The sequence below is a fragment of the Rhineura floridana genome, chromosome 2, assembly GCF_030035675.1.
Source record: "Rhineura floridana isolate rRhiFlo1 chromosome 2, rRhiFlo1.hap2, whole genome shotgun sequence".
NCBI classification, from domain to species: domain Eukaryota; kingdom Metazoa; phylum Chordata; class Lepidosauria; order Squamata; family Rhineuridae; genus Rhineura; species Rhineura floridana.
In genome coordinates, this window is record NC_084481.1 from 20,258,723 (window position 1) to 20,280,832 (window position 22,110).

The 22,110-nt window shown below is 43.1% G+C and overlaps 1 long non-coding RNA gene across 1 annotated transcript; it reads right to left on the bottom strand.

Moving 5' to 3' along the window:
• Positions 1-4,911: 4,911 nt before the first annotated feature.
• LOC133378094 (uncharacterized) lies at positions 4,912-7,332 on the bottom strand. The gene is made up of 3 exons (XR_009760854.1): positions 7,266-7,332; positions 6,919-7,028; positions 4,912-5,086 (listed from the first exon to the last, which is right to left on the bottom strand). It is a non-coding gene; the product is annotated as an uncharacterized LOC133378094 (long non-coding RNA).
• Between the last annotated feature and the right edge of the window lie 14,778 nt (positions 7,333-22,110).

Here is a 22,110-nt window from a genome sequence, read left to right on the forward strand (position 1 = left end):
TTGTTCATTAATGACCTAGAATTAGGAGTGAGCAGTGAAGTGGCCAAGTTTGCTGATGACACTAAATTGTTCAGGGTTGTTAAAACAAAAAGGGATTGCGAAGAGCTCCAAAAAGACCTCTCCAAACTGAGTGAATGGGCAGAAAAATGGCAAATGCAATTCAATATAAACAAGTGTAAAATTATGCATATTGGAGCAAAAAATCTTAATTTCACATATATGCTCATGGGGTCTGAACTGGCGGTGACCGACCAGGAGACAGACCTCGGGGTTGTAGTGGACAGCACGATGAAAATGTCGACCCAGTGTGCGGCAGCTGTGAAAAAGGCAAATTCCATGCTAGTGATAATTAGGAAAGGTATTGAAAATAAAACAGCCGATATCATAATGCCGTTGTATAAATCTATGGTGCGGCCGCATTTGGAATACTGTGTACAGTTCTGGTCGCCTCATCTCAAAAAGGATATTATAGAGTTGGAAAAGGTTCAGAAGAGGGCAACCAGAATGATCAAGGGGATGGAGCGACTCCCTTACGAGGAAAGGTTGCAGCATTTGGGGCTTTTTAGTTTAGAGAAAAGGCGGGTCAGAGGAGACATGATAGAAGTGTATAAAATTATGCATGGCATTGAGAAAGTGGATAGAGAAAAGTTCTTCTCCCTCTCTCATAATACTAGAACTCGTGGACATTCAAAGAAGCTGAATGTTGGAAGATTCAGGACAGACAAAAGGAAGTACTTCTTTACTCAGCGCATAGTTAAACTATGGAATTTGCTCCCACAAGATGCAGTAATGGCCACCAGCTTGGATGGCTTTAAAAGAAGATTAGACAAATTCATGGAGGACAGGGCTATCAATGGCTACTAGCTGTGATGGCTGTGCTGTGCCACCCTAGTCAGAGGCAGCATGCTTCTGAAAACCAGTTGCTGGAAGCCTCAGGAGGGGAGAGTGTTCTTGCACTCGTGTCCTGCTTGCGGGCTTCCCCCAGGCACCTGGTTGGCCACTGTGAGAACAGGATGCTGGACTAGATGGGCCACTGGCCTGATCCAGCAGGCTCTTCTTATGTTCTTATGTCCTTACCTCCTAATCAGAACAGGTAACGAAACAGGCAAATGAGCCTATTCTGGTTCAGCAGAGCAAGATACCCACAGTTCTTTTGGTGATCCTATAGATGTCACTTTGTGGTCAGCTGAAATAGGGTCACCTTATTAATTACATTACATTAATTACATCAAAAGCACACTTCTGTATAACCCTATTCAGAAGTAAGTTCCCTTGAGTTCAATAGGTCTTACTTCCAGGTGAGTGTGTATAGGACTGCAGCCTCAGTCTGTTTTGCCTGGCAAAATATTCAGCAAATGAAAAGGTCACAGGGACTTATTTTCTGTTTAGTGAGACAGGTTAGTAAATCAAAAAATAAAGAATGTTTATCTTTATTTAGCAAAAATTATCTCTTTCTAATCCATGTCTGTAAGGAATTCCCTAAGGATGCAGAATTGCAGATAATCTTCTCAACACAATAAAAACTATTTCAAAATATATCTTGGAGTATTTTTTTTTTGTCATTTTAAAAAAGCCAGAAATTGATGTTTCCCAGTGTACATCTTGTCTCGCATTTTCTTATCCTCCATACATTTATAATTCTCAACACCTTTGTACTGGTGTGCTTCAGTTAACCAATCCTGAATTAGATATAATGAAAAGTAATTTGCAGTCCTGGGCCCCAAAAAGATGCAAAAGGACAAAATTATACAGCACTTGGAATCAAATTATAGGAATGAAAGGGAAATATATGTAACCTTAACCATAATCTCATTGATATCAGTACTAATAGAGGCTGCTGTAGGTCTTGTGTTAGGCACAGTCACTGTACTTGTTTTGCAGATACAAATATAAGATGTTGGTATCCTTAATTCATGACAGGCAACCTATTGTGAACTTAAATGGATAGTAGTTTATATTACAATTTCTCAAACATCTGTGATTTTTGTCATCAATATTGATTCTAAAGATAGTTTGTTATTCTGCCTTAACTACCCATAATGATTGACTCTGGTTCAAGAGTACATTTGTGCAACAGCTGGAACTACATGTAGGGAAGGTTGGCTGAAACCAACCACTTGTTCCATCTACTTAACATCTGAATAACAGGAAGTTAGCTTTGCTTACATTACTGTGAGCACATAGCCCCAGCTGTTGGACTGGAATGGAGAATTGTATGTACACAGACAATGTAGTGTTTCTCATCACTCAATTTAAGATTCAGTAAGGATATGTATGTGGTAGCCTTTTTCTCTGTGTGTGTGTGTGTGTGCATGTGCACACGAATGCACATGCCCTAGCTGGATAAGGGTGCTTGACTTTGGGTCAATATAAATATTCAGTGAAGGCTTAACCTTTCAATATATTCTCAGCTACATAACAAAGAATCCTGCTCATATCCAAACAGAATAGCAGTCCACAACAAACTAAACTGAAAAGCATCTATACAAAATGTGTCTGTTTCATTAGTTATCAGAAGTGTGTTTTCATTTTTGTTCTTATCATGAATTCCACATCACTCTGTAAAGGCAGCCTTATCATGTATCATTGTGTAACTGGTTCTTTTCCCTTTATTGAATGCCACTGATGGAAACCAGCAGAGACATCTCTGCAGCAACCTAATCCTCTCCAGCAGCACAGGGTTAGGATTGCTCTGCCCATAGCTCTGCTTTCTGGATTTTTTCTCCTAAAATATCACAGAATCAGGAGGGAGGGAAGGGTGAAGCAAAAATCGTAACAATAGCTATCATATCAAAACAATAGTCAATAGGTACCTGTAATGCTGATTCTACACAACAATCATACCAGCAGAGCACGGGAAAGTTACTTTTTTGAACTACAACTCCCATCAGCCCAATCCAGTGGCCATGCTGGCTGGGGCTGATGGGAGTTGTAGTTTAAGAAAGTAACTTTTCCAAGCTCTGCTTACCAGCAATAGATATTGCCACAATGGATACTTATTATGGTGTAGAGTAGTAAGGGATGGTATTTATTGCAGCTGCTGTGACATTCATGATTTTGGTTTTTTAAAATAATTGTTATTGTGGTTTTGGTGTTAGATTGTAAGCTCTCTTGAGCTTTCAGAAAGAAAGGGTAAATGCTCTTTCATTAATAGAGAAATAATTGCATTTTTCAAGATACACAATGGACTGTATCATGCAAATCCCTGCCAACGAAGCTGGACTCTGCCTAACAAATGGATGATTAACAATCACAGTTATTGTGTTTGAAATTGGTTGCCAGCATCTTCTGAAGCCCAACTGTTATAGAAAATTACCATTTGGTTTAATCGCTGTAGCACTTATAAGTAGAATTGAGATATGAAACTGATAATCAAAGTTTGCTAGTATTCCCTTACTCTTTCTGGAGCAGGGTCTAGGTCAGCAACCTCTTCTGGACTAATCTGCAAACTTCTTCTAGGATGTGTTCATTTCAGTTCCTGTGAGAGGGAAATCGTATGCAGAATCTGGCTGGCATTTTTGGACTTCTTGCAGAAAAGCAAGTGAGAAACAGTAATTTGACACTCAAAGGCTATGTGATGTGTTAATGTGTTTTATAGAGATAAGATACAGTCACAAATGTACACAATACTGTGAAACGATACAAAATTTAACTCTTGAATACATTTTCATGGGTTCTAATTTTAGTATAACTACAACTACAATACTGTAAATTTTATTATTTGAAGGCAAAATGTGTCAATTCAAAGAGAATAAACTAACATCTTAGATTTGAGGTCTTGCAGAAGGAAGTCTTTTCTCCTCCGCTTCCTGTTGACACTGCCCCAGTGATATGACCCATTTAATGAAAAAGTCATGGCTTGGCTTTCTGCCAATCTACCTGCACAGGGAGAAAGCCAGTTAAAACAATTTTGCAGGTGATATATGCTTGAGTGCTGGAGAAGGTAAGTTCACACCTTTCAAAACAAACAAATAAATCAGTCTAAGAAAATAACACCAGGGTATTTTTAAAAGTGCAGGAAGGCAAGAAAAGAACCTCTTATGGTCTGTGTGCTTATAACACAGGTACCATCCAATAGATGCTTGCACAGACACTAAAGGATATGCAAAAGTTAAGCTAATTCAGTCAAGGAATATTCTTTACACAAAATTCCACTTTCTTAACCAGCAGAGTAAACAGTAATTCCCCCACAATGAAAGTGCTTTCTAGAGCAATGTTGTTTGGTCTTCTGAAATCAGCTCTTAGAGGCCAGTTGTGATATATCTAGATAGATAGATAAACAATGTTGCCTAGAAAAAGGAAATCCACGTGGTTCTTGAAGAAAGCATCCATTGCCATCCTGGGCTCCTGCTGGGAGGAAAGGGGGGATATAAATCCAATAAATAATAATAAATAAATAGAAAGCATTATATTGGTAATTTAATATCCTGCTTATAGATCTTTCAAGCAAAACCATCTGAATTCTGAATTGTTTATTCCTTTGGGAAGAAAAAATACTATGTTGGATGAGCCCCTTCAAAAGTGATGCCTTTCCAACATGGATAAGAGCTTTACAAGGCACTTTTACAAGAGAAGTGCTTATAAAATGAGAAATGAATAATCCAGCCCTCATCACAAAGCAAAACCCACATACAAATCTTGTCACCTCTGTTATCTATCAGATAAAGCCAGTGACCCTATTAAAGTCAACAGGAGTACATCCATGTCCATGGAACTGCCTCTGAAATATCTTTAATAATCATAGTGATAGTTGCATCCATTGTATCTAGTCTTAGTTATACTCAGAGCAGACCCGCTTAAATTAATAAACACAATTAATTTAGGTGCATTAATCTCAGTGGGTCTACTCTTGAGTAGAATACAAACCTATGAATGCGTTTAATTTCAAAGAAATATATACTCTACCTCCCTATGAGCGATTGACAACATTTCTTTGCACAGATTGTGGTAGAAGCAGTGCCTCCATTAAAAATGCTGAAGTCTGTAATAACATCTGAGCCTGGTTTAAAGGAAACCCTCATTCCGGCATTCACAACAGGCAGAGCATTTTCCTGATGCTGAGCCTGAATGCTGATACAAATTCATTCTGAGAGGAATAAAAGGAAGTGTTATGAACTAATACTCGCTATGTTTTAAAAGATGTTTTGTTTTAATACATTTTAAAGTCTGTTTCTAAGATGTTTTAGAGTGTTTTTAATTATTTGTTTGCTGCCCTGGGGTCCTCCTGGGAGGAAGGGCAGGATATAAATTTATTTCATATGATCATCATCATAAATTCAACCACCTTCACAGTCTGCTCTCTTCAGGGTTGTGAACAGTTTCAATCACATTATCAAGCATAATTATAAATGTATCTGCAGATGGATTAATGTTAGTTTTTTGCAAGCGTGTCAACATTAGCAAAGGCAGACCAGTACTAGCAATAAAAGCATTTAGCGACAACTCATTAAATGTGGTTACATGTGTTACAAGGAAGCTACAACAGTGGACATGTGAATGACTCACACATTTGTGTGGCAGGTACATGATGCATTCCCCCCCTCCAGCAGCAACAGGAATAAAACAGTCAAAAATGATTTATGAGTGAAAACAGATCACAACATTGGTTTACAGCAAGTAAGTGGGGTTGGCATGGCAGTAGGGTAAGGATCCACTTTCATTCCACCAGCCCTCCCTGAGGGAATGTTTGTCTGTCCAACTAGCAGTTGGGGAGTCACTCCTGGGTGTTGGCCAGCGTTAGACACCCAGTGTGGCACAAGCCAATGCACTTGGATCCCACTGCAACCAGTGGGGGTGGGGATGAACTTGATGAGGCCTGGCCTCTCCTGAGCAAGGGGCATGGCCCCACTTGTACCCCCCTAGACCCCTTATGTTTGATCCTGCCCAGTGCCATTTCTGCCACAAGGGAGGGGAACAGCATTTCTTGACCAACTGCCAACTCCACTCACATTCTGCAACCAAGACACTAAACTAATAATAATGTTACCAAGCCAGGTATTGTTATCCCTTGCAGAGAGATGAACACCATCAGGGTGATAAAAGCCAGGTCAATCACGCTTGATAAGCAGGTGAAAAACAACTGGGCAACCTTTTGCTCAGACTGGATGCGCTACAGTTGACTTGCCAACAAGCCAATCATGCCATCTTTTGCGTGGACTAGGCACGCTACAGCCTTGTTGACTCGCCAATGATATCTCAAGGACCGCCTCTCCCTGTATGAACAAACCCAGATCCTGCGCTTGTCACCAGGGGCCCTTCTTCATGTGCCTCCTCCACAGGAAGTTTGGAGGGTGGTATCACAAGAATGGGCCTTTTGAGTGGTAGCCATATGACTATGGAATGCTCTCCCCAGGGAGGCATCCCTGGCACATTCTTTATCCATCTTTAGGCACCAGGCAAAGACCTTCGTTTTGGCCCTTGATGTGTGCTGTCTTAATTATTCCTTTTAGTTTGAGTTTTTAAGTTCTTATATTGTATGTTTTTAAATCCATTTTATATTGTATGTTAAATCTGTTGTAAGTCACCTAGAGGTAGCAGTCCTTTGTAGGCGAGACAGATAGTGGTTGTCTGTTAGCCCCAAGCATGGTATGAAGGCACATGAACCTAAGCAGGCCTATGTCTGGTCATCGTCTGGATGGAAGACCACAGATAACTCTATGTATGCCTTAAGAACTTCAGTAGAGACCTGCTGGATCAGAGCAAAGGCCCATTTAGTCCAGCATCCTTTTCTCACAGTGGCCAACCAGAAGCCTATGGTAAGTCTGTAACCTTGAGTTGCATGATGGAAGAAAGGCAAGATATGAATATAATAAATAAATAATTTCATTTTGGTGGTCAGTTTAGGCCTTTCAGTCTAACAACTTGATAGAAGCCAAGACGGTCAAGGCAGAAAACAAAGCTCATAGTAGAAGCCCTTACCGTTTTTGAGTAGGGGATGAAAGCAGAAACTAAGAAATGTTTGGATGCAAGGACAGCATTTTCAATCCCAGACAAAAATTCTTCATGTAAAGGAATCTGTCGAGCCCCTTCTGGAGGAATAAATTAGTTTCATAAGAGATGTGGCCTGTCATTTTCCTGTTTGAGATATTTGTTTATGGCCATCTTTATACATAATTAGTGGGCAAGATAAAATTAATTAATAATTCTAGAACTCTAGAATTTTAATGCGATCCACAGAAAATTGGCCCAGAAAATGAACAGGTTGAGGGCACCTGATGCTATTTGATTGTTAAAGCTAAGCAAGCACCAGCTCGAACAATACTTACTTAATGATGAAGACAGTAGCCAACAGCAAGAACAGGATTTAAATCTGAAGTTATATGTCAGCTGATGTTACCTCCTAAACACTGAAAAGAGACTTTAGTTATTTTTGCACTTTGTTCACCATAAAAATAACTCAATGTCTATCTAAAAAACCTATAAGAACGATGACAGAATTAATCTGTTTCTGGAGAAATCCCTATTAATGAGAAACCAACATAGTAATCAGCTACATCCCTGCCAGGTGGGATTATCAAAAGGGCCAGAAGGATGGTTCTTCAACCCAACAGCTGTTAATGTGGGACTCCAGCAGAACATTGACAATCATTTACCTTAATGTTTATCAGAGCATAGGAATTTGGACACTATATAACACGCCAAACAACTGAATATCAGGGGAACAAGGGGGCATGAGGGAGGTAGGGGAGCTGGGAGGGGTGGGTGGGGAGAAAAGAAGGGACTGTACTGTTTTTATTGTAATAATGTGAAAACCTTAATAAACAATACATTAAAAAACTCATATGTTAGCATCAGTAACTGGATTCTGCTCAAGAAATCACTAATCTTTTTTTGAATAGGAGATCTATTCTTCCTTTCTAGAGCTGAGACATCTTGTTACCTTGTTAGTCCTTTTTATGTTTTTTACTTGGCTCAGGGTATAATTTTAAGAGTAGTGTCTTTTTTCAAACGACTTATAAGTGTGAAATCATCAACAAATAGCTGCCTTGTAATTTCTCTTTCTTTTAAAAACTGAACAGCATTCACCTTGATCCTGAATATTTGAGCCAGCATATCCTCTTGTTGTGCCACTGTAACATTACTGCCACAGCAACCTAAAATTATGTTTTACATCTCTCCCTTTGTCATGGACAGATCACCGCTTGCTGAAGTTTAGACTTTCAGTGGCTTTTCCCCTCTGCAAGGGTGGGGGACCTACTAAATTGGTCCGCCCTCAGAGACTAATGGATCCTGAAGGTTTTCAAAGGGCTCTGGGGGATTTTCCGGCTGATAAGACTGGCGCTCCTGTCGAAGCCCTGGTCGAACTGTGGAATGCAGAGATGACCCGGGCTGTAGACACGATTGCTCCTGCGCGCCCTCTCCTGTGTAGAGCTCATACAGCTCCTTGGTATACTCCGGAGCTGAGGGCGATGAAACAAGATAGGAGGCGGCTTGAGCGGAGGTGGAGGGGAACTCCCGATGGATGCAATTATGAGCTGGTAAGTGCTTCCACTAAGCTGTACTCAAGAGCGGTGAGGGTGGCAAAAAAACAACATTTCGCTGACACTATTAAGTCATCTCTTTGCCGCCCAGCGGAGCTTTTTAGAGTTGTCCGAGGGCTACTGCGTTCTGGCCCTCAGGACATGGTAGAGTCATCGGTGGCCTGCTGTGATGAGTTTGCTGGACACTTCCAGAATAAGATCTTATGCATCCGCCAGGACTTAGACTCCCAGTTTATAGCAGTTGATCCTAATGAGGTGTCCGGAGCACAGTCTTGTCATGTTTTATTGGATGAGTTTCAGTTGGTTCAGCTTGAGGACGTGGACAGGGTGCTTGGACAGGTGCGTGCAACCACTTCGGTACTAGATCCTTGCCCCTCTTGGCTTATAAAAACTAGCAGGGATGGAACAGCTGGTTGGGCCAAGGAAGTGATAAATGCCTCTTTACGAGAGGAAGTGGTCCCTGGCCGTCTGAAAGAGGCGGCAGTGAGACCACTTCTGAAAAAACCTTCCTTGGACCCAGAAAATTTCAACAGCTACAGACCAGTAGCGAATGTTCCATTCCTGGGCAAGATCTTGGAACGAGTGGTTGCTGGCCAGCTCCAGGCGCTGTTGGATGAAACCGATTATCTAGATCCATTTCAATTGGGTTTTAGGCCCGGTTTCGGCACCGAGACAGCCTTGGTCGCCCTGTATGATGACCTATGTTGGGAGAGGGACGGAAGGAGTGTAACTCTGTTGATTCTCCTTGATCTCTCAGCGGCTTTTGATACCATCGACCATGGTATCCTTCTGGAGAGGCTCGCGGAGTTGGGAGTTGGTGGTACTGCTTGGCAGTGGTTCCACTCCTACTTGGCGGGTCATCTCCAGAAGGTAGTGCTTGGGGAACATTGCTCGACACCGTGGGTTCTCCAATGTGGAGTCCCACAGGGGTCAGTTCTGTCTCCCATGCTTTTCAACATCTACATGAAGCCGTTGGGTGCGGTCATCCAGAGTTTTGGAGTGCGTTGCCATCAGTACGCTGATGACACGCAACTCTACTTCTCCTTTTCATCTTCTTCAGGTGAGGCTGTCAATGTGCTGGACCGTTGCCTGGCCGTGATAATGGACTGGATGAGAGCTAACAAACTGAGGCTCAATCCAGACAAGACTGAGATGCTGCTGGTGCATGGTTTCTCTGATCAGGTGGTGGATATACACCCTGTCCTGGACGGGGTTACACTCCCCCTAAAGGAATGGGTTCGTAGTCTGGGAGTCTTTTTAGATCCTTCCCTGTCACTTGAGGCTCAAGTAGCCTCGGTGGCACGGAACGCGTTCTACCAACTTCGGTTGGTAGCCCAGCTACGTCCCTACCTGAGCAGGGAGGACCTCACATCAGTTGTACATGCTCTGGTAACCTCGCGATTGGATTACTGCAATGCGCTCTACGTAGGGCTGCCTCTGAAGACAGTTCGGAAGCTACAGCTTGTGCAAAACGCGGTGGCCAGACTGATAACGTGGACCAAGCGGTCCGAACACATAACACCTGTTCTGGCTCTCTTGCACTGGGTTCCAATATGCTTCCGGGCCAGATTCAAAGTGCTGGTTTTAACCTATAAAGCCTTATACGGCGTGAGACCACAATACCTGCTGGAACGCCTCTCCCGATATGAACCTGCCCGTACACTACGTTCTACATCGAAGGCCCTCCTCCGAGTTCCGACTCATAGAGAAGCTCGGAGGGTGGTAACAAGAACTAGGGCCTTCTCAGTGGTGGCCCCCGAACTGTGGAACAGTCTCCCCATGAGGTGCGCTTGGCGCCGACGTTACTATCTTTTCGGCGCCAAGTCAAAACCTTCCTCTTTTCCAAGGCATTTTAATCTAACTTAATCTAGTTTTAACATGTGCTGTAACTGTTTTTAGTTTTCTTACTCTCTTATATCGTTGTTGTATTTTATTATGGGATTTTATTGTACATATTTGTATTTCTTTGTTGTACACCGCCCAGAGAGCTATGCTAGTGGGGCGGTATAAAAATTTAACAAATAAATAAATAATATGTGCTGTGCTGTGGCATTGCCCTAGTGCAGTGGTTCCCAAACTTTTCCCCCCATGGACCACTTGAAAATTGCTGAGGGTCTTGCCAGACTACTTCCTACTCTCCCAAAATAGGCTAGGCTTTAAACGAATGCTCTCACATTTCCAGACATACTGTGCTGCTCAATGTCCTCAAGTTAACTATACAAAAACTAAAATAATGATATGTGGAAAGTATAACAAAGTCAAATCCACCTGGTGCTTAAATGGACATATAATAGAACAGGTTCAAACTTTCAAATATCTAGGAATTTACATTAACAACAAATTGTCATGGGCTCAACAGTTGGCACACATCATACTGCTAGCTCTTAAGGCCCTTGGTCTGTTGAATAAATTTTTTTATTCCAAGGGTGGCCAACTGTTGAGGCCCATGTCCAAACTCTACATGTCAAAAATCCTTCCAAAAATCATGTACGGGTGTGAGATCTGGGGCCCTGCCCTCCGGACAGCCCTAGAACCAATTCAAAACACCTTCTTTAAACAAATTCTAGGCTTACCCAAAGGCACCCCGGCGGCTTTTATGAGAATAGAACTTAACTCCCCCTCCCTAATGGCCAGAGCCGACCTAGCGTTTCTACACTTATGGAAGAAATTCTCGGAGGCCAATTCACCCTCACTGGTCAAACTTCGTTGGGAGGTACAGCTAGAAAAAGGGGGTTGGGCTAAAAATTTTTATGCCCTGGGGATTCAGTATCTTTTGACCCCTTCTCAGCTTGCCAGTCTCAACCCAAAGGCCCTGTCTAATCAAATTTATGATAGTGACGTACAACAAGACATCGCAGTGATCACCACCTCCCATTTTTCCAAATGGTTTATTCATATTAAACCTAATTATATATGGCCTCCCTATTTAGATGTTCTAACAAGTGCGCCCCTCAGAAGGGCCTATACTGAATTACGTTTCCAGGTGATGCCTTCGAATTATCTGTACGGCCGATACCTAGGTATCCCACATACTGAAAGGTTATGCATAGCAGGATGCAGAGTGCCAGAAGATCTAATCCACTACATGCTCGATTGTCCTCTATTTTCTTCCCCACGAATAAATTTTTTAGCACCGTTGATCCCAATGAATAATAACGACAATAAGTCCCTGACTTTGATTTTCTTATTATCTGCTATCCAGCCACATATGATAATTTCTATTGCAAATTTTGCTCTAGCGGCAAAGAAACTGAGAGCTTCTTATTCTGGGAATAGTTGTTAAAATCAATTTATTTGAAATTTTAAATTAACTTAATTTAGGATGATTATTTTATATTGTATGAATGTATATAGTTCTCTTGTTGTAACAGCCTATGGCTATAAACAACTTATCAATAAAGAATATATAAGACTACTTCTTGATTTTTCCACCTGTTGCAGCAAGTTTAATGTGCTGTGCCTACATGCTGTATGGTTTTTAATTGTATTTTTATTGCTTCTTTTCTTTTACGTTGTGTTTTATTGCATTACAATTTGAATTCCATACAACTCAAATCATATTAAAAATCAATATTAGTTAATCCGATGGATGTGTTGTCACCTGTCTTCAACCACGAATCCACAGACACACCGTGGGCCACCTGAATGAAGCTCACAGACCCCTGGTCGTCTGCAGACCATAGTTTGAGAACCCCTGCCCTAGTGTACTTGCTTTTTATGTATAGTAACGGCTAGAGCTGAAGTCACTCTTCCATCCATGCAATGGGGACCAATTTCTTCCAATTCCTCTTCCCTCCAATCTGCAGTTCCTTGCACAACATCCCACACAATTCTCAAAGGTTTCCTAAGCCAGGAATAGCCTTATGGAGGGCATGGGGGACTCCAGAGGGATGGAGGCGACAAGAAAACTCAGTTCACAGAAGGGAATTCAGGATCCAAGCTTATGTATTTTAGTGAACAAGAGTATTCCTAACCTACTGATGCATTCTGATTGGCTACCAATGTGGCTATTGTTGACACAGCATCCTGTCAATGGCGGTAAAAATGCATTTCCTGACTGATGTAGTATCTTACATTCAAGGTGGCAGGAGGTGGTGAACACATGTAATGGTGGGATTACGTCGCCCTCTCGTGGCTAGAGACAGGAATGCAGACTGGTCATTGTCCGTTAGACCCCCCCACCTCAGTCCGTTTCCTGTCTCGGCATCAGAGTAGATGTATTTCACCACTAGCCGCTGTTTCTCACCATAAGGCCTGTATGTCTTTTCCATTTCTTCATTGAGTTGTGTGTGTGTATGGTCTTTGTCCTTCCGAGTTGTGTGTGAAGTGTGTCAGCTTTGTTTTTTTTTTTTAAAAAACACCCTCCCTTGTGCCTTTCACCTGTCATACCCTCTGTATTACCAGTTTATTGTCCTATATCCCCTGCTGACCCCACAGTCTTTCCTTTCCTCATGTCCTGCTGCCGTGGGCAGTGTCAAGGAGACAGATTTTGGTGGGGAAAATAACAAAAAGGGCTACCGAGCCACAAAGTCAGGCTTTGTTAGACCTAGCAAGCCCTGCATGGACATTGATGTTGGTGGGTGAAGGAGGAATGGTGAACAAATTGGCGGCTGCATTGGCTGCAGATCAACAGAACATAACCACTTCAGAAGCAACTACCAGGAATGCAGTGAAGAGGTAGTTCCCAGCAGAGGCAGAACCTCCAGCCCAGTTTTTAAGGGCCAGGAAGACATGCTACATGGGAGAAGAGCTTTTAAGCGGGACGGTGTAAAAGCCGGAACGGAACGTAACAGGCCGGAATGGGCCCTTTATAAAAGAAATGCCAAAAACACTGGGATATGTTAGAGACACTGGAGAACAACATTTAGGAACAAAAACCATTCCGATAGGAATTTTATTAACCCTTTAACAACCAAAATGCCCTCCGGAACAGAATGAAACAGCCCAGAACGGCGAATTGCCAGTGAGCCAGACCTCCCAAATTCACCAGTCCCACATAACTACATGGGATGCATGCAAAAAGACACAAAACTTCCACGAAAACCACATTCTGATACCCGTTCCGGGCTATAATACGCTTTTATGTAAAACAGCCCGGAATGGCGACTTCCCAATGAGCCAGACCTCCCAAATTCACCAGTCCCACATAACTACATGGGATTCATGCAGTAAGACACAAAACTTCCATGAAAACCACATTCCAATACCCGTTCCGGGCTATAATATGCTTTTATGTAAAACAGCCTGGAATGGTGACTTACCAGCGAACCAGACCTCCCAAATTCACCAACCACACATGTTGCTGCCTCTCCTTTTGTTGGGAAATGGGAGATAACACAGGATGACCCAGGAACCTCTGGGGTGATCAGCAATACCCTTTCTTGCTGTTTGTAGGTCCACTAAGCAGCTCTATTGGTGCTGCTACCAGGTTGCGAATGGCTGGTGAATTGGGGGAAGGGGGAAGAGAAAGAGAGATTGGAGGGGCAAGTTGACTACTCATGGCTTTTCTGCTGTAGGTAATGAGAGAAGACAGTACTTGCTGCCACTGAGCCACCGCCACAGTATAAATATAGCATACCTGGGCTGCTGCCTTTTTGGTCTGAAAAAAGAAGGGATCATCCTGTCTCTGCAGAGACCAGCAGATCTTATAGTGCCCCTAGTGGGAAGAAGAGTAAACTACAGCTATTCTCTAGCACCAAAAGCTATCTGTAGTTGCATTCAATACTAGTATAGCTTACTACAAAAACCTTGCTAGGAAAGAAAAACAACAATGTACTATATTGTTTTCACACACATACCTCATTAATCATTACTAGAGCTGCCAACTAAGTAATAATATTTATTGGAGCAATTTGCTTTGCAGTTAAACTTGCATACTATCAACATTTCATTCAGGATGTTTTGTGTAGATGACTGTATAATTTATAAACAAACACTACTGCCCGTTGGAATGAAAGGTCATCTTTAATATATATTACAGTAACATAAGAGAATCAAAGTATTCACAAAAATACAGAAGTGTGCCCTTAACTTTCAGCAGTACCAATTTAAATTTGACATCAAATGAAATTTGTCTCTGTTGTTAAATTAACTGAAGTTATATTTGGCTATATACCATTGAAAACAATTGGAGTGCATAGCACAAATCTTTGCTTGTGTGTATGCAAGTGAAAGTGGTTGCTGTGAAAGCTTGTGGCCCAGAGCATTGACTCATACAGTTAAGCATGACTGGTGCATTTGATTGACTTGGCTGGTTCAGGTGTTGTTTTGGGCTCTGTTCAGAAAGATGTATTATTGCATGGAACGTGGCTTATGTGGAAGTTTTGTGTCTTATTGCATGCATCCCATGTAGTCATGTGGGACTGGTAAATTTGGGAGGTCTGGATCGCTGGGAAGTCGCCGTTCTGGGCTGCTTTACGTAAAAGCATATTATAGCCTGGAACGGGTATCGGAACGTGGTTTTTGAAAACATTTTGTGTCTTATTGCATGCATCCCATGTAGTCATGTGGGACTGGTGAATTTGGGAGGTCTGGCTCGCTGGGAAGTCGCCGTTCTGGGCTGCTTTACGTAAAAGCATATTATAGCCCGGAACGGGTATCGGAACGTGGTTTTCGAAAACATTTTGTGTCTTAAACATAAGAACATAAGAAGAGCCTGCTGGATCAGGCCAGTGGCCCATCTAGTCCAGCATCCTGTTCTCAGTGGCCAACCAGGTGCCTGGGGGAAGCCCGCAAGCAGGACCCGAGTGCAAGAACACTCTCCCCTCCTGAGGCTTCCGGCAACTGGTTTTCAGAAGCATGCTGCTTCTGACTAAGGTGGCACAGCACAGCCATCACGGCTAGTAGCCATTGATAGCCCTGTCCTCCATGAATAAATAAAATAAATTTGTCTAATCTTCTTTTAAAGCCGTCCAAGCTGGTGGCCATTACTGCATCTTGTGGGAGCAAATTCCGTAGTTTAACTATGCGCTGAGTAAAGAAGTACTTCCTTTTGTCTGTCCTGAATCTTCCAACATTCAGCTTCTTTGAATGTCCACGAGTTCTAGTATTATGAGAGAGGGAGAAGAACTTTTCTCTATCCACTTTCTCAATGCCATGCATAATTCTATACACTTCTATCATGTCTCCTCTGACCCGCCTTTTCTCTAAACTAAAAAGCCCCAAATGCTGCAACCTTTCCTCGTAAGGGAGTCGCTCCATCCCCTTGATCATTCTGGTTGCCCTCTTCTGAACCTTTTCCAACTCTATAATATCCTTTTTGAGATGAGGCGACCAGAACTGTACACAGTATTCCAAATGCGGCCGCACCATAGATTTATACAACGGCATTATGATATCGGCTGTTTTATTTTCAATACCTTTCCTAATTATCGCTAGCATGGAATTTGCCTTTTTCACAGCTGCCGCACACTGGGTCGACATTTTCATCGTGCTGTCCACTACAACCCCGAGGTCTCTCTCCTGGTCGGTCACTGCCAGTTCAGACCCCATGAGCGTATATGTGAAATTAAGATTTTTTGCTCCAATATGCATAATTTTACACTTGTTTATATTGAATTGCATTTGTCATTTTTCTGCCCATTCACTCAGTTTGGAGAGATCTTTTTGGAGCTCTTCGCAATCCCTTTTTGTTTTAACAACCCTGAACAATTTAGTGTCGTCAGCAAACTTGGCCACTTCACTTGGCGTCTTATTGCATGCATCCCATGTAGTCATGTGGGACTGGTGAATTTGGGAGGTCTGGCTCATTGGGAAGTCGCTGTTCCAGGCTGTTTTACATAAAACATCAGGGATGCCGCTCAACAAGATCAGCCTCAGAAGACCTCCTCTCGATCCCAACGGTTAAAACAGCTAGACTGGTGAGGACTAGAGAGAGGGCTTTTTCAATAGTGGCCCCCACCCTGTGGAACTTGTGACGCCCTTCCCTGGCTCTCCCTGTCAGGTTCCTACCTGCGCGTGGCTACTGTCTGTCACTAGGCACCACCAGAGACTCCACCAGTCCGGACTGTCCTTTTTTATTGTTTCTCTCCCCGCTCTAGCACAGATCTCAACAGATCCCCCTGCTAGGCAACCACCAGTCACGTCCTAATACTAGTATTCCCAGAGACTCTGAATACTGGTATTGTTATTCTCTTCACCACTGCCACCATTTGTTACAGTTTCCCTTCAGCCTTGGTCATTACCTTACCCTCCCTTCTGGTCTGTGAAACCCCAGCCAAGGATCAGGCCTTTGGTAAACCAAATTAAGTATTTATTAAAGATAACAAAGCTAACAAGATTAACAAGATTTCTTCTTAAGGCACATAAGCATATGGTTTTACTCAATACTAATCCAAACTCCACCTCCTCCTTCTCCACTCTCTCCTGGCAAACAACTCTCTCAAACCCCACCAAGCAATCCACTCTTTCTCTTCTCCCCCCCAGATTCCACTCTCACTCTTCCTTTTAAACATTCAGCCATTTTAAACACTCAGCCAATCATCTCGCATTCTACTGCCCATTCACTCCCCCTCTTTCACTCCACTTACCATGTATCTTCTAAACAACCAACACTTACCATATATACATTAATATAGGAACATCACATTTCCCCCCCTTAAACAACAGCAGAGTATTATTCCTGTTCCAGGATTTATACGTCGCGTTAACAAATAAAAGTCTCTATGGGGAAAATGTCTTTCTTTGTTCCTCCGTCTGGTCACGTCACTGCAGTCCCAGCCACTTGCCTGGAAAGTCCATCGGCCAGTACATTGTCCTTGCCTTTTATGAACTGGAAGTCCACTTGATAGTCCTGTAGGGCCCAGGACCACCTCTGCAGCATAGTGTTATGGTTTTTCATAGTCTGCAACCATAACAAGGCCCGATGATCCGTAGTCACTGTGAATCTTCGTCCCCACACGTATGGGCGCAACTTGTTCAGTCCCCACACGACTGCTAGGCACTCCTTCTGGACCGATGAATAGTTTTTCTCCCTCGGCGTCAGCTTGCGACTCAGGTACGCCACTGGATGTCTGGTGCCTTCTCTCTCCTGCAGCAAGACGACTCCCAGCGCGAGGTCCGACGCATCTGTAGCCACGATGAATGGTTTCTCATAGTCTGGTGCTATTAATATGGGTCCTTGGCACAAGGCTTGCTTCAGTAGATCAAAAGCCTTCTGACATTCATCCGTCCATACCACACGCTCAGAACACTTCTTCTTTGTTAATTCATGCAAGGGGGTTGCTATTTCCCCAAAATTTCTCACAAACTTCCTATAAAATCCAGCCACACCCAGAAATGCCCTTACTTGTTTTTTGGTTAGGGGGATCAGCCACGCTTGTATTGCCTCCACCTTGCTCCATAAGGGGGTGATTTTCCCACTCCCCACCTTATGTCCTAAATAGATTACTTCCTTTAGTCCAAACTGGCATTTCTTAGCTTTTATTGTGAGGCCTGCTTTTCTTAAGGCCTCCAATACTGTTGTCAGGTGTTGGACATGCTCAGGCACCGACTTGCTAAAAATGGCCACGTCATCAATATAGGCCACTGCAAAATCTGACATGCCTCGCAACACAGTATTGATTAGCCTCTGAAATGAACTTGGTGAGTTCCTTAGTCCCATGGGTAAGGTCACAAACTCATATAACCCATCTGGTGTACTGAAGGCAGTTTTGGCTCTGGATTGCTCGTCTAGTTCCATTTGCCAAAATCCTTTACAGAGATCTAGTGTAGAGATAATGGTTGCTGCCCCCAATAACTCTAACATTGCGTCTACCCTAGGCATAGGATACGCATCTGGGACAGTAATTTTATTGATTAGCCGATAATCAATGCAAAACCTTGTCGTTCCATCTTTTTTCGGAACCAGGACAATACTTGAGGCCCAGGGACTGATGGATTCCCTGATCACTCCTAATTCCAGCATATCTTCCACCTCCTTTTTGATCTCATTCAAAACTTTCCCATTCACACGGTACGGAACAGATCTGATTGGGGCATGATCTCCAGTATCAATGGAATGTATAACTATACTGGTTCGGCCAGGTTTGTTGCTAAAGAGATTCCTATAGGTTTTCAAAACTCTCAGAATTTCTTCTTTTACTTCCTCCTTCACTTCCTCTGACCATTCCACTTGATCTACCCCTCCTTTGTCTTTGCTTTCCTGTACCAAATCTGGAAGCTCAGGCCCACTTCCCTCAGGGAATAAGGTAACTTGCAACACCTGTGCATCCCTGGTATGGTAAGGCTTCAACATATTTACATGAACCACTTTGCTTTTGTTTAATTGGTCTGTGGTGATTACATACGTCACTGTGTCAAGCCTTTCCCTGATGGTATATGGTCCTTCCCAGTTAGCCTGTAATTTGTCATGTTTCCTGGGTATGAACGCCATAACCATATCTCCCACATCATACACACGTTCCCTGGCTGTTCTGTCATACCAGTAACGTTGCTTCTCCTGTGCTTGACTCAAATTCTTTTTCACCACCTCCATCATTGATGTTAATTTATTGCGGAATTCCAATACAAAATCTACTACAGATGTTTTGTACTCTCCCAGGGTTCCTTCCCATGAATTTTTTAATAGTTCCAAAGGTCCCCTCACTTTTCTAGTGAACATGAGTTCAAAGAGTGAGAAGCCTGTTGACTCTTGAGGGACTTCTCTATATGCAAATAAGAAGCATCCCAAACGTTCATCCCAGTCTTGTGGGTGATCTTGAACATAGCTTCTGATCATGCCCTTCAAAATGCCATTGAATCTCTCTGTTAACCCATTAGTGGCGGGATGGTAAGTAGTGGTCTTTAGATGTTTTAGACCACAACATTTCCACATACATTGCATCACTTCTCCCATGAATACACTGCCGTGATCCGTCAGCACTTCATGAGGGAAACCCAGCCTCATAAAGATTTTTAATAGAGCCTCTGCCACTACAGGGGCTTCCACGGATCTTAGTGCTTCTGCGTCTGGGTACCTGGTGGCAAAACCCACCACCACCAATAGATATTTCTTGCCATGCCTTGTGGGTTTGGAAAAAGGGCCCACCAAATCTATTCCCACTCTATAAAAGGGTTGTCCAATTATAGGAAGGGGCTTTAAGGGTGCCTTAGTCTTTACTCCACTTTTTCCCACCTTTTGGCATATTCCACAAGATAGACAATGTTGTTTTACATCTTTGGAGATGTTTGGCCAATAATAGTGTGCAGCCAATCTCCTCTTGGTCTTTTTTATTCCCAGATGTCCTGCACATGGGACATCGTGGGCTACCTCTAGCAATCTGGTTCTGTATTTGCTAGGTACTATTAATTGCTTCACTGGTTCACATTCATCCTTTCTCTCAGCAAGCATCCACAGTCTATATAAAATCCCATTCTCACACACAACTTGATTCTTCAGTTTGTCAGTGAAAGGAATCTGTTGGGTCAGAGCTTGTTCCTTTATCTGCTTCAAACTTATATCTTTTTGTAGCTCTTCCCTGAATTGATCTGCCTCATCATTATCAGAGACCACTTGATACAGTTTGTCTCCTTCAGCAGGCCTGCTAGTGGTTGCTATGGTGACCTGAGGCTGGTTAACAGATTCCACCCTGTTTGTTTCAGCCCCCCTTAATATGGCTTCTTTTTCTCTGCCAATTTGCTGTCTGGTCACTACATAGATCTTCCCTTGGGCTCCCATTACATCTCTTCCCAGTATTACTGGTTCTTGTGCTGGGCATTAATGCCTACTTTATATCGGCCCTCTCGGCCTCTCCAAGTCATATCCACCAGGGCCACAGGCAAACTTTCTGGTTGACCCCTCACTCCTTGGATAGTCACAGTTTCCTGAGGTAATATTACCTCAGATTTTATTAAATCTGGCCTCAGTAATGTCTGAGCGGCACCAGTATCAAGCAATGCCCAATAATTTGCCCCTTGTACACTCACTTCCTCTCTCAGACTTGAATCAAGGTCTGTTACTTCTGTCCAGTTTATCTGGCAGAACTGAACCTTTTTTGCTGTTTCTAAAGCCTTGGGCTCTGTTTTCACTGTCCTTGTCTGAGCAGGATTACTAATGGGGTTGGCAACCTCACATTGAAAACGTAGGTGCCCCGGTCTACCACATTTGTAGCATAATTTCTCCTCACTTTTAGGGTACACAGATCCACTCTGGAGTGTCCTGTGCCCTTCAGATTTTACTGGAGGACTCACTCGCTGTGGTACCACATCCCTTCTGCCAGCGTTATATGGTCTGGGTTTAAAATTTCTTGTTGTTTTCCCCACCCAGCCAGTTCTGTTGGAGGCGAAGTGATCCGCCATCTCTGCGGCCTCCTGCACCGATGTAGGGGAACGGTCTTTGACCAGGAGCCTTATTTCTGGTGGTAACTGATGGTATAATTGATCCAATATCATGAGGTTTTTCACCTCCTCCACAGACTGAGATTTTGCACTTGTCAGCCATTTCCCAAATATGTCCATCAGTTTTACCCCCAGCTCCATGAAAGACCTCCCTGTCTGTATCTGGCAGTTTCTGAAAAGCTTTCTAAAATAATCAGGCCCCAGTCTGAATCTTTTAAACACTGCTTCTTTGAATTCAGCATAGGTGACGGGCCTGTCTGAGGGGAAATATTGGTATACCTCAGCCAATTCCCCTTTAATCAGGTTTGATAAATACTGCATGTATTTATCTTCAGGTAGCCCCCACAACTGAGCTGCTTTTTCAAAGGTGCTGAGGTAAATTTGAGGATCTTGACCAGGCTCATAGACAGCAAAGTCCTTTGGAGTAATTTTTATTTTTGCTCCATCTCTGTCTTTCCTTGTCTCCTCAGAGTGAAATTTCTCTCTATCAAATTTTAACTTTTCTACTTGTAATTCAGCATCCAATGCTCGTTGCTTCTCCCTCTCCTCAAACCCCATTCTCAACTTCTCAGTTTCCAACTCCCTCTGTTTGTCTTTTTCCTCAGCCTCAAAGACCCGCTGTTTGTCTTTTTCTTCCATTTCAAAGACTCTCTGCTTGTCTTTTTCCTCAGCCTCCCATCTTAACTTCTCTCTCAAGTACTCTATATAAGCGGGATTGCTTGAGTATCCTTCTGGGGTCTCTTCCCGGACAGGTTGTTTTTGCTGGGCAGTAGCAAATCCTATAAGTGCTACCCTCAATTCATCTACCCCTTTACCCTCGTGAGGTAAATGGAATGTTACGCACTTCTCCACCAGCTCCTCTCTTTTCATTTTTATGTATTCAGCCATGGTGTTTGAGTTCACTCACTCTTTGCCACACACTCTTTGCCAGTCACTCTCACAAGTAATCTTGTTTTGTTATTTCTGTTTGCCACACAACTATTAGGGATTGTCTAGTATTCGTATCTCACTGCTACAGCCAACACCTGTGACGTAGTCTCCTTTGTCACCACGTGTCTTTGGGACTCTCTTTGGTTCGTATCTGGATTCTCTGTTGTTCGTATCCCACCGCTACTGCCACCACCTGTGGCACCCTTCCCTGGCTCTCCCTGTCAGGTTCCTACCTGTGCGTGGCTACTGCCTGTCACTAGGCACCACCAAGGACTCCACCAGTCCGGACTGTCCTTTTTTATTGTTTCTCTCCCCGCTCTAGCACAGATCTCAACAGATCCCCCTGCTAGGCAACCACCAGTCACGTCCTAATACTAGTATTCCC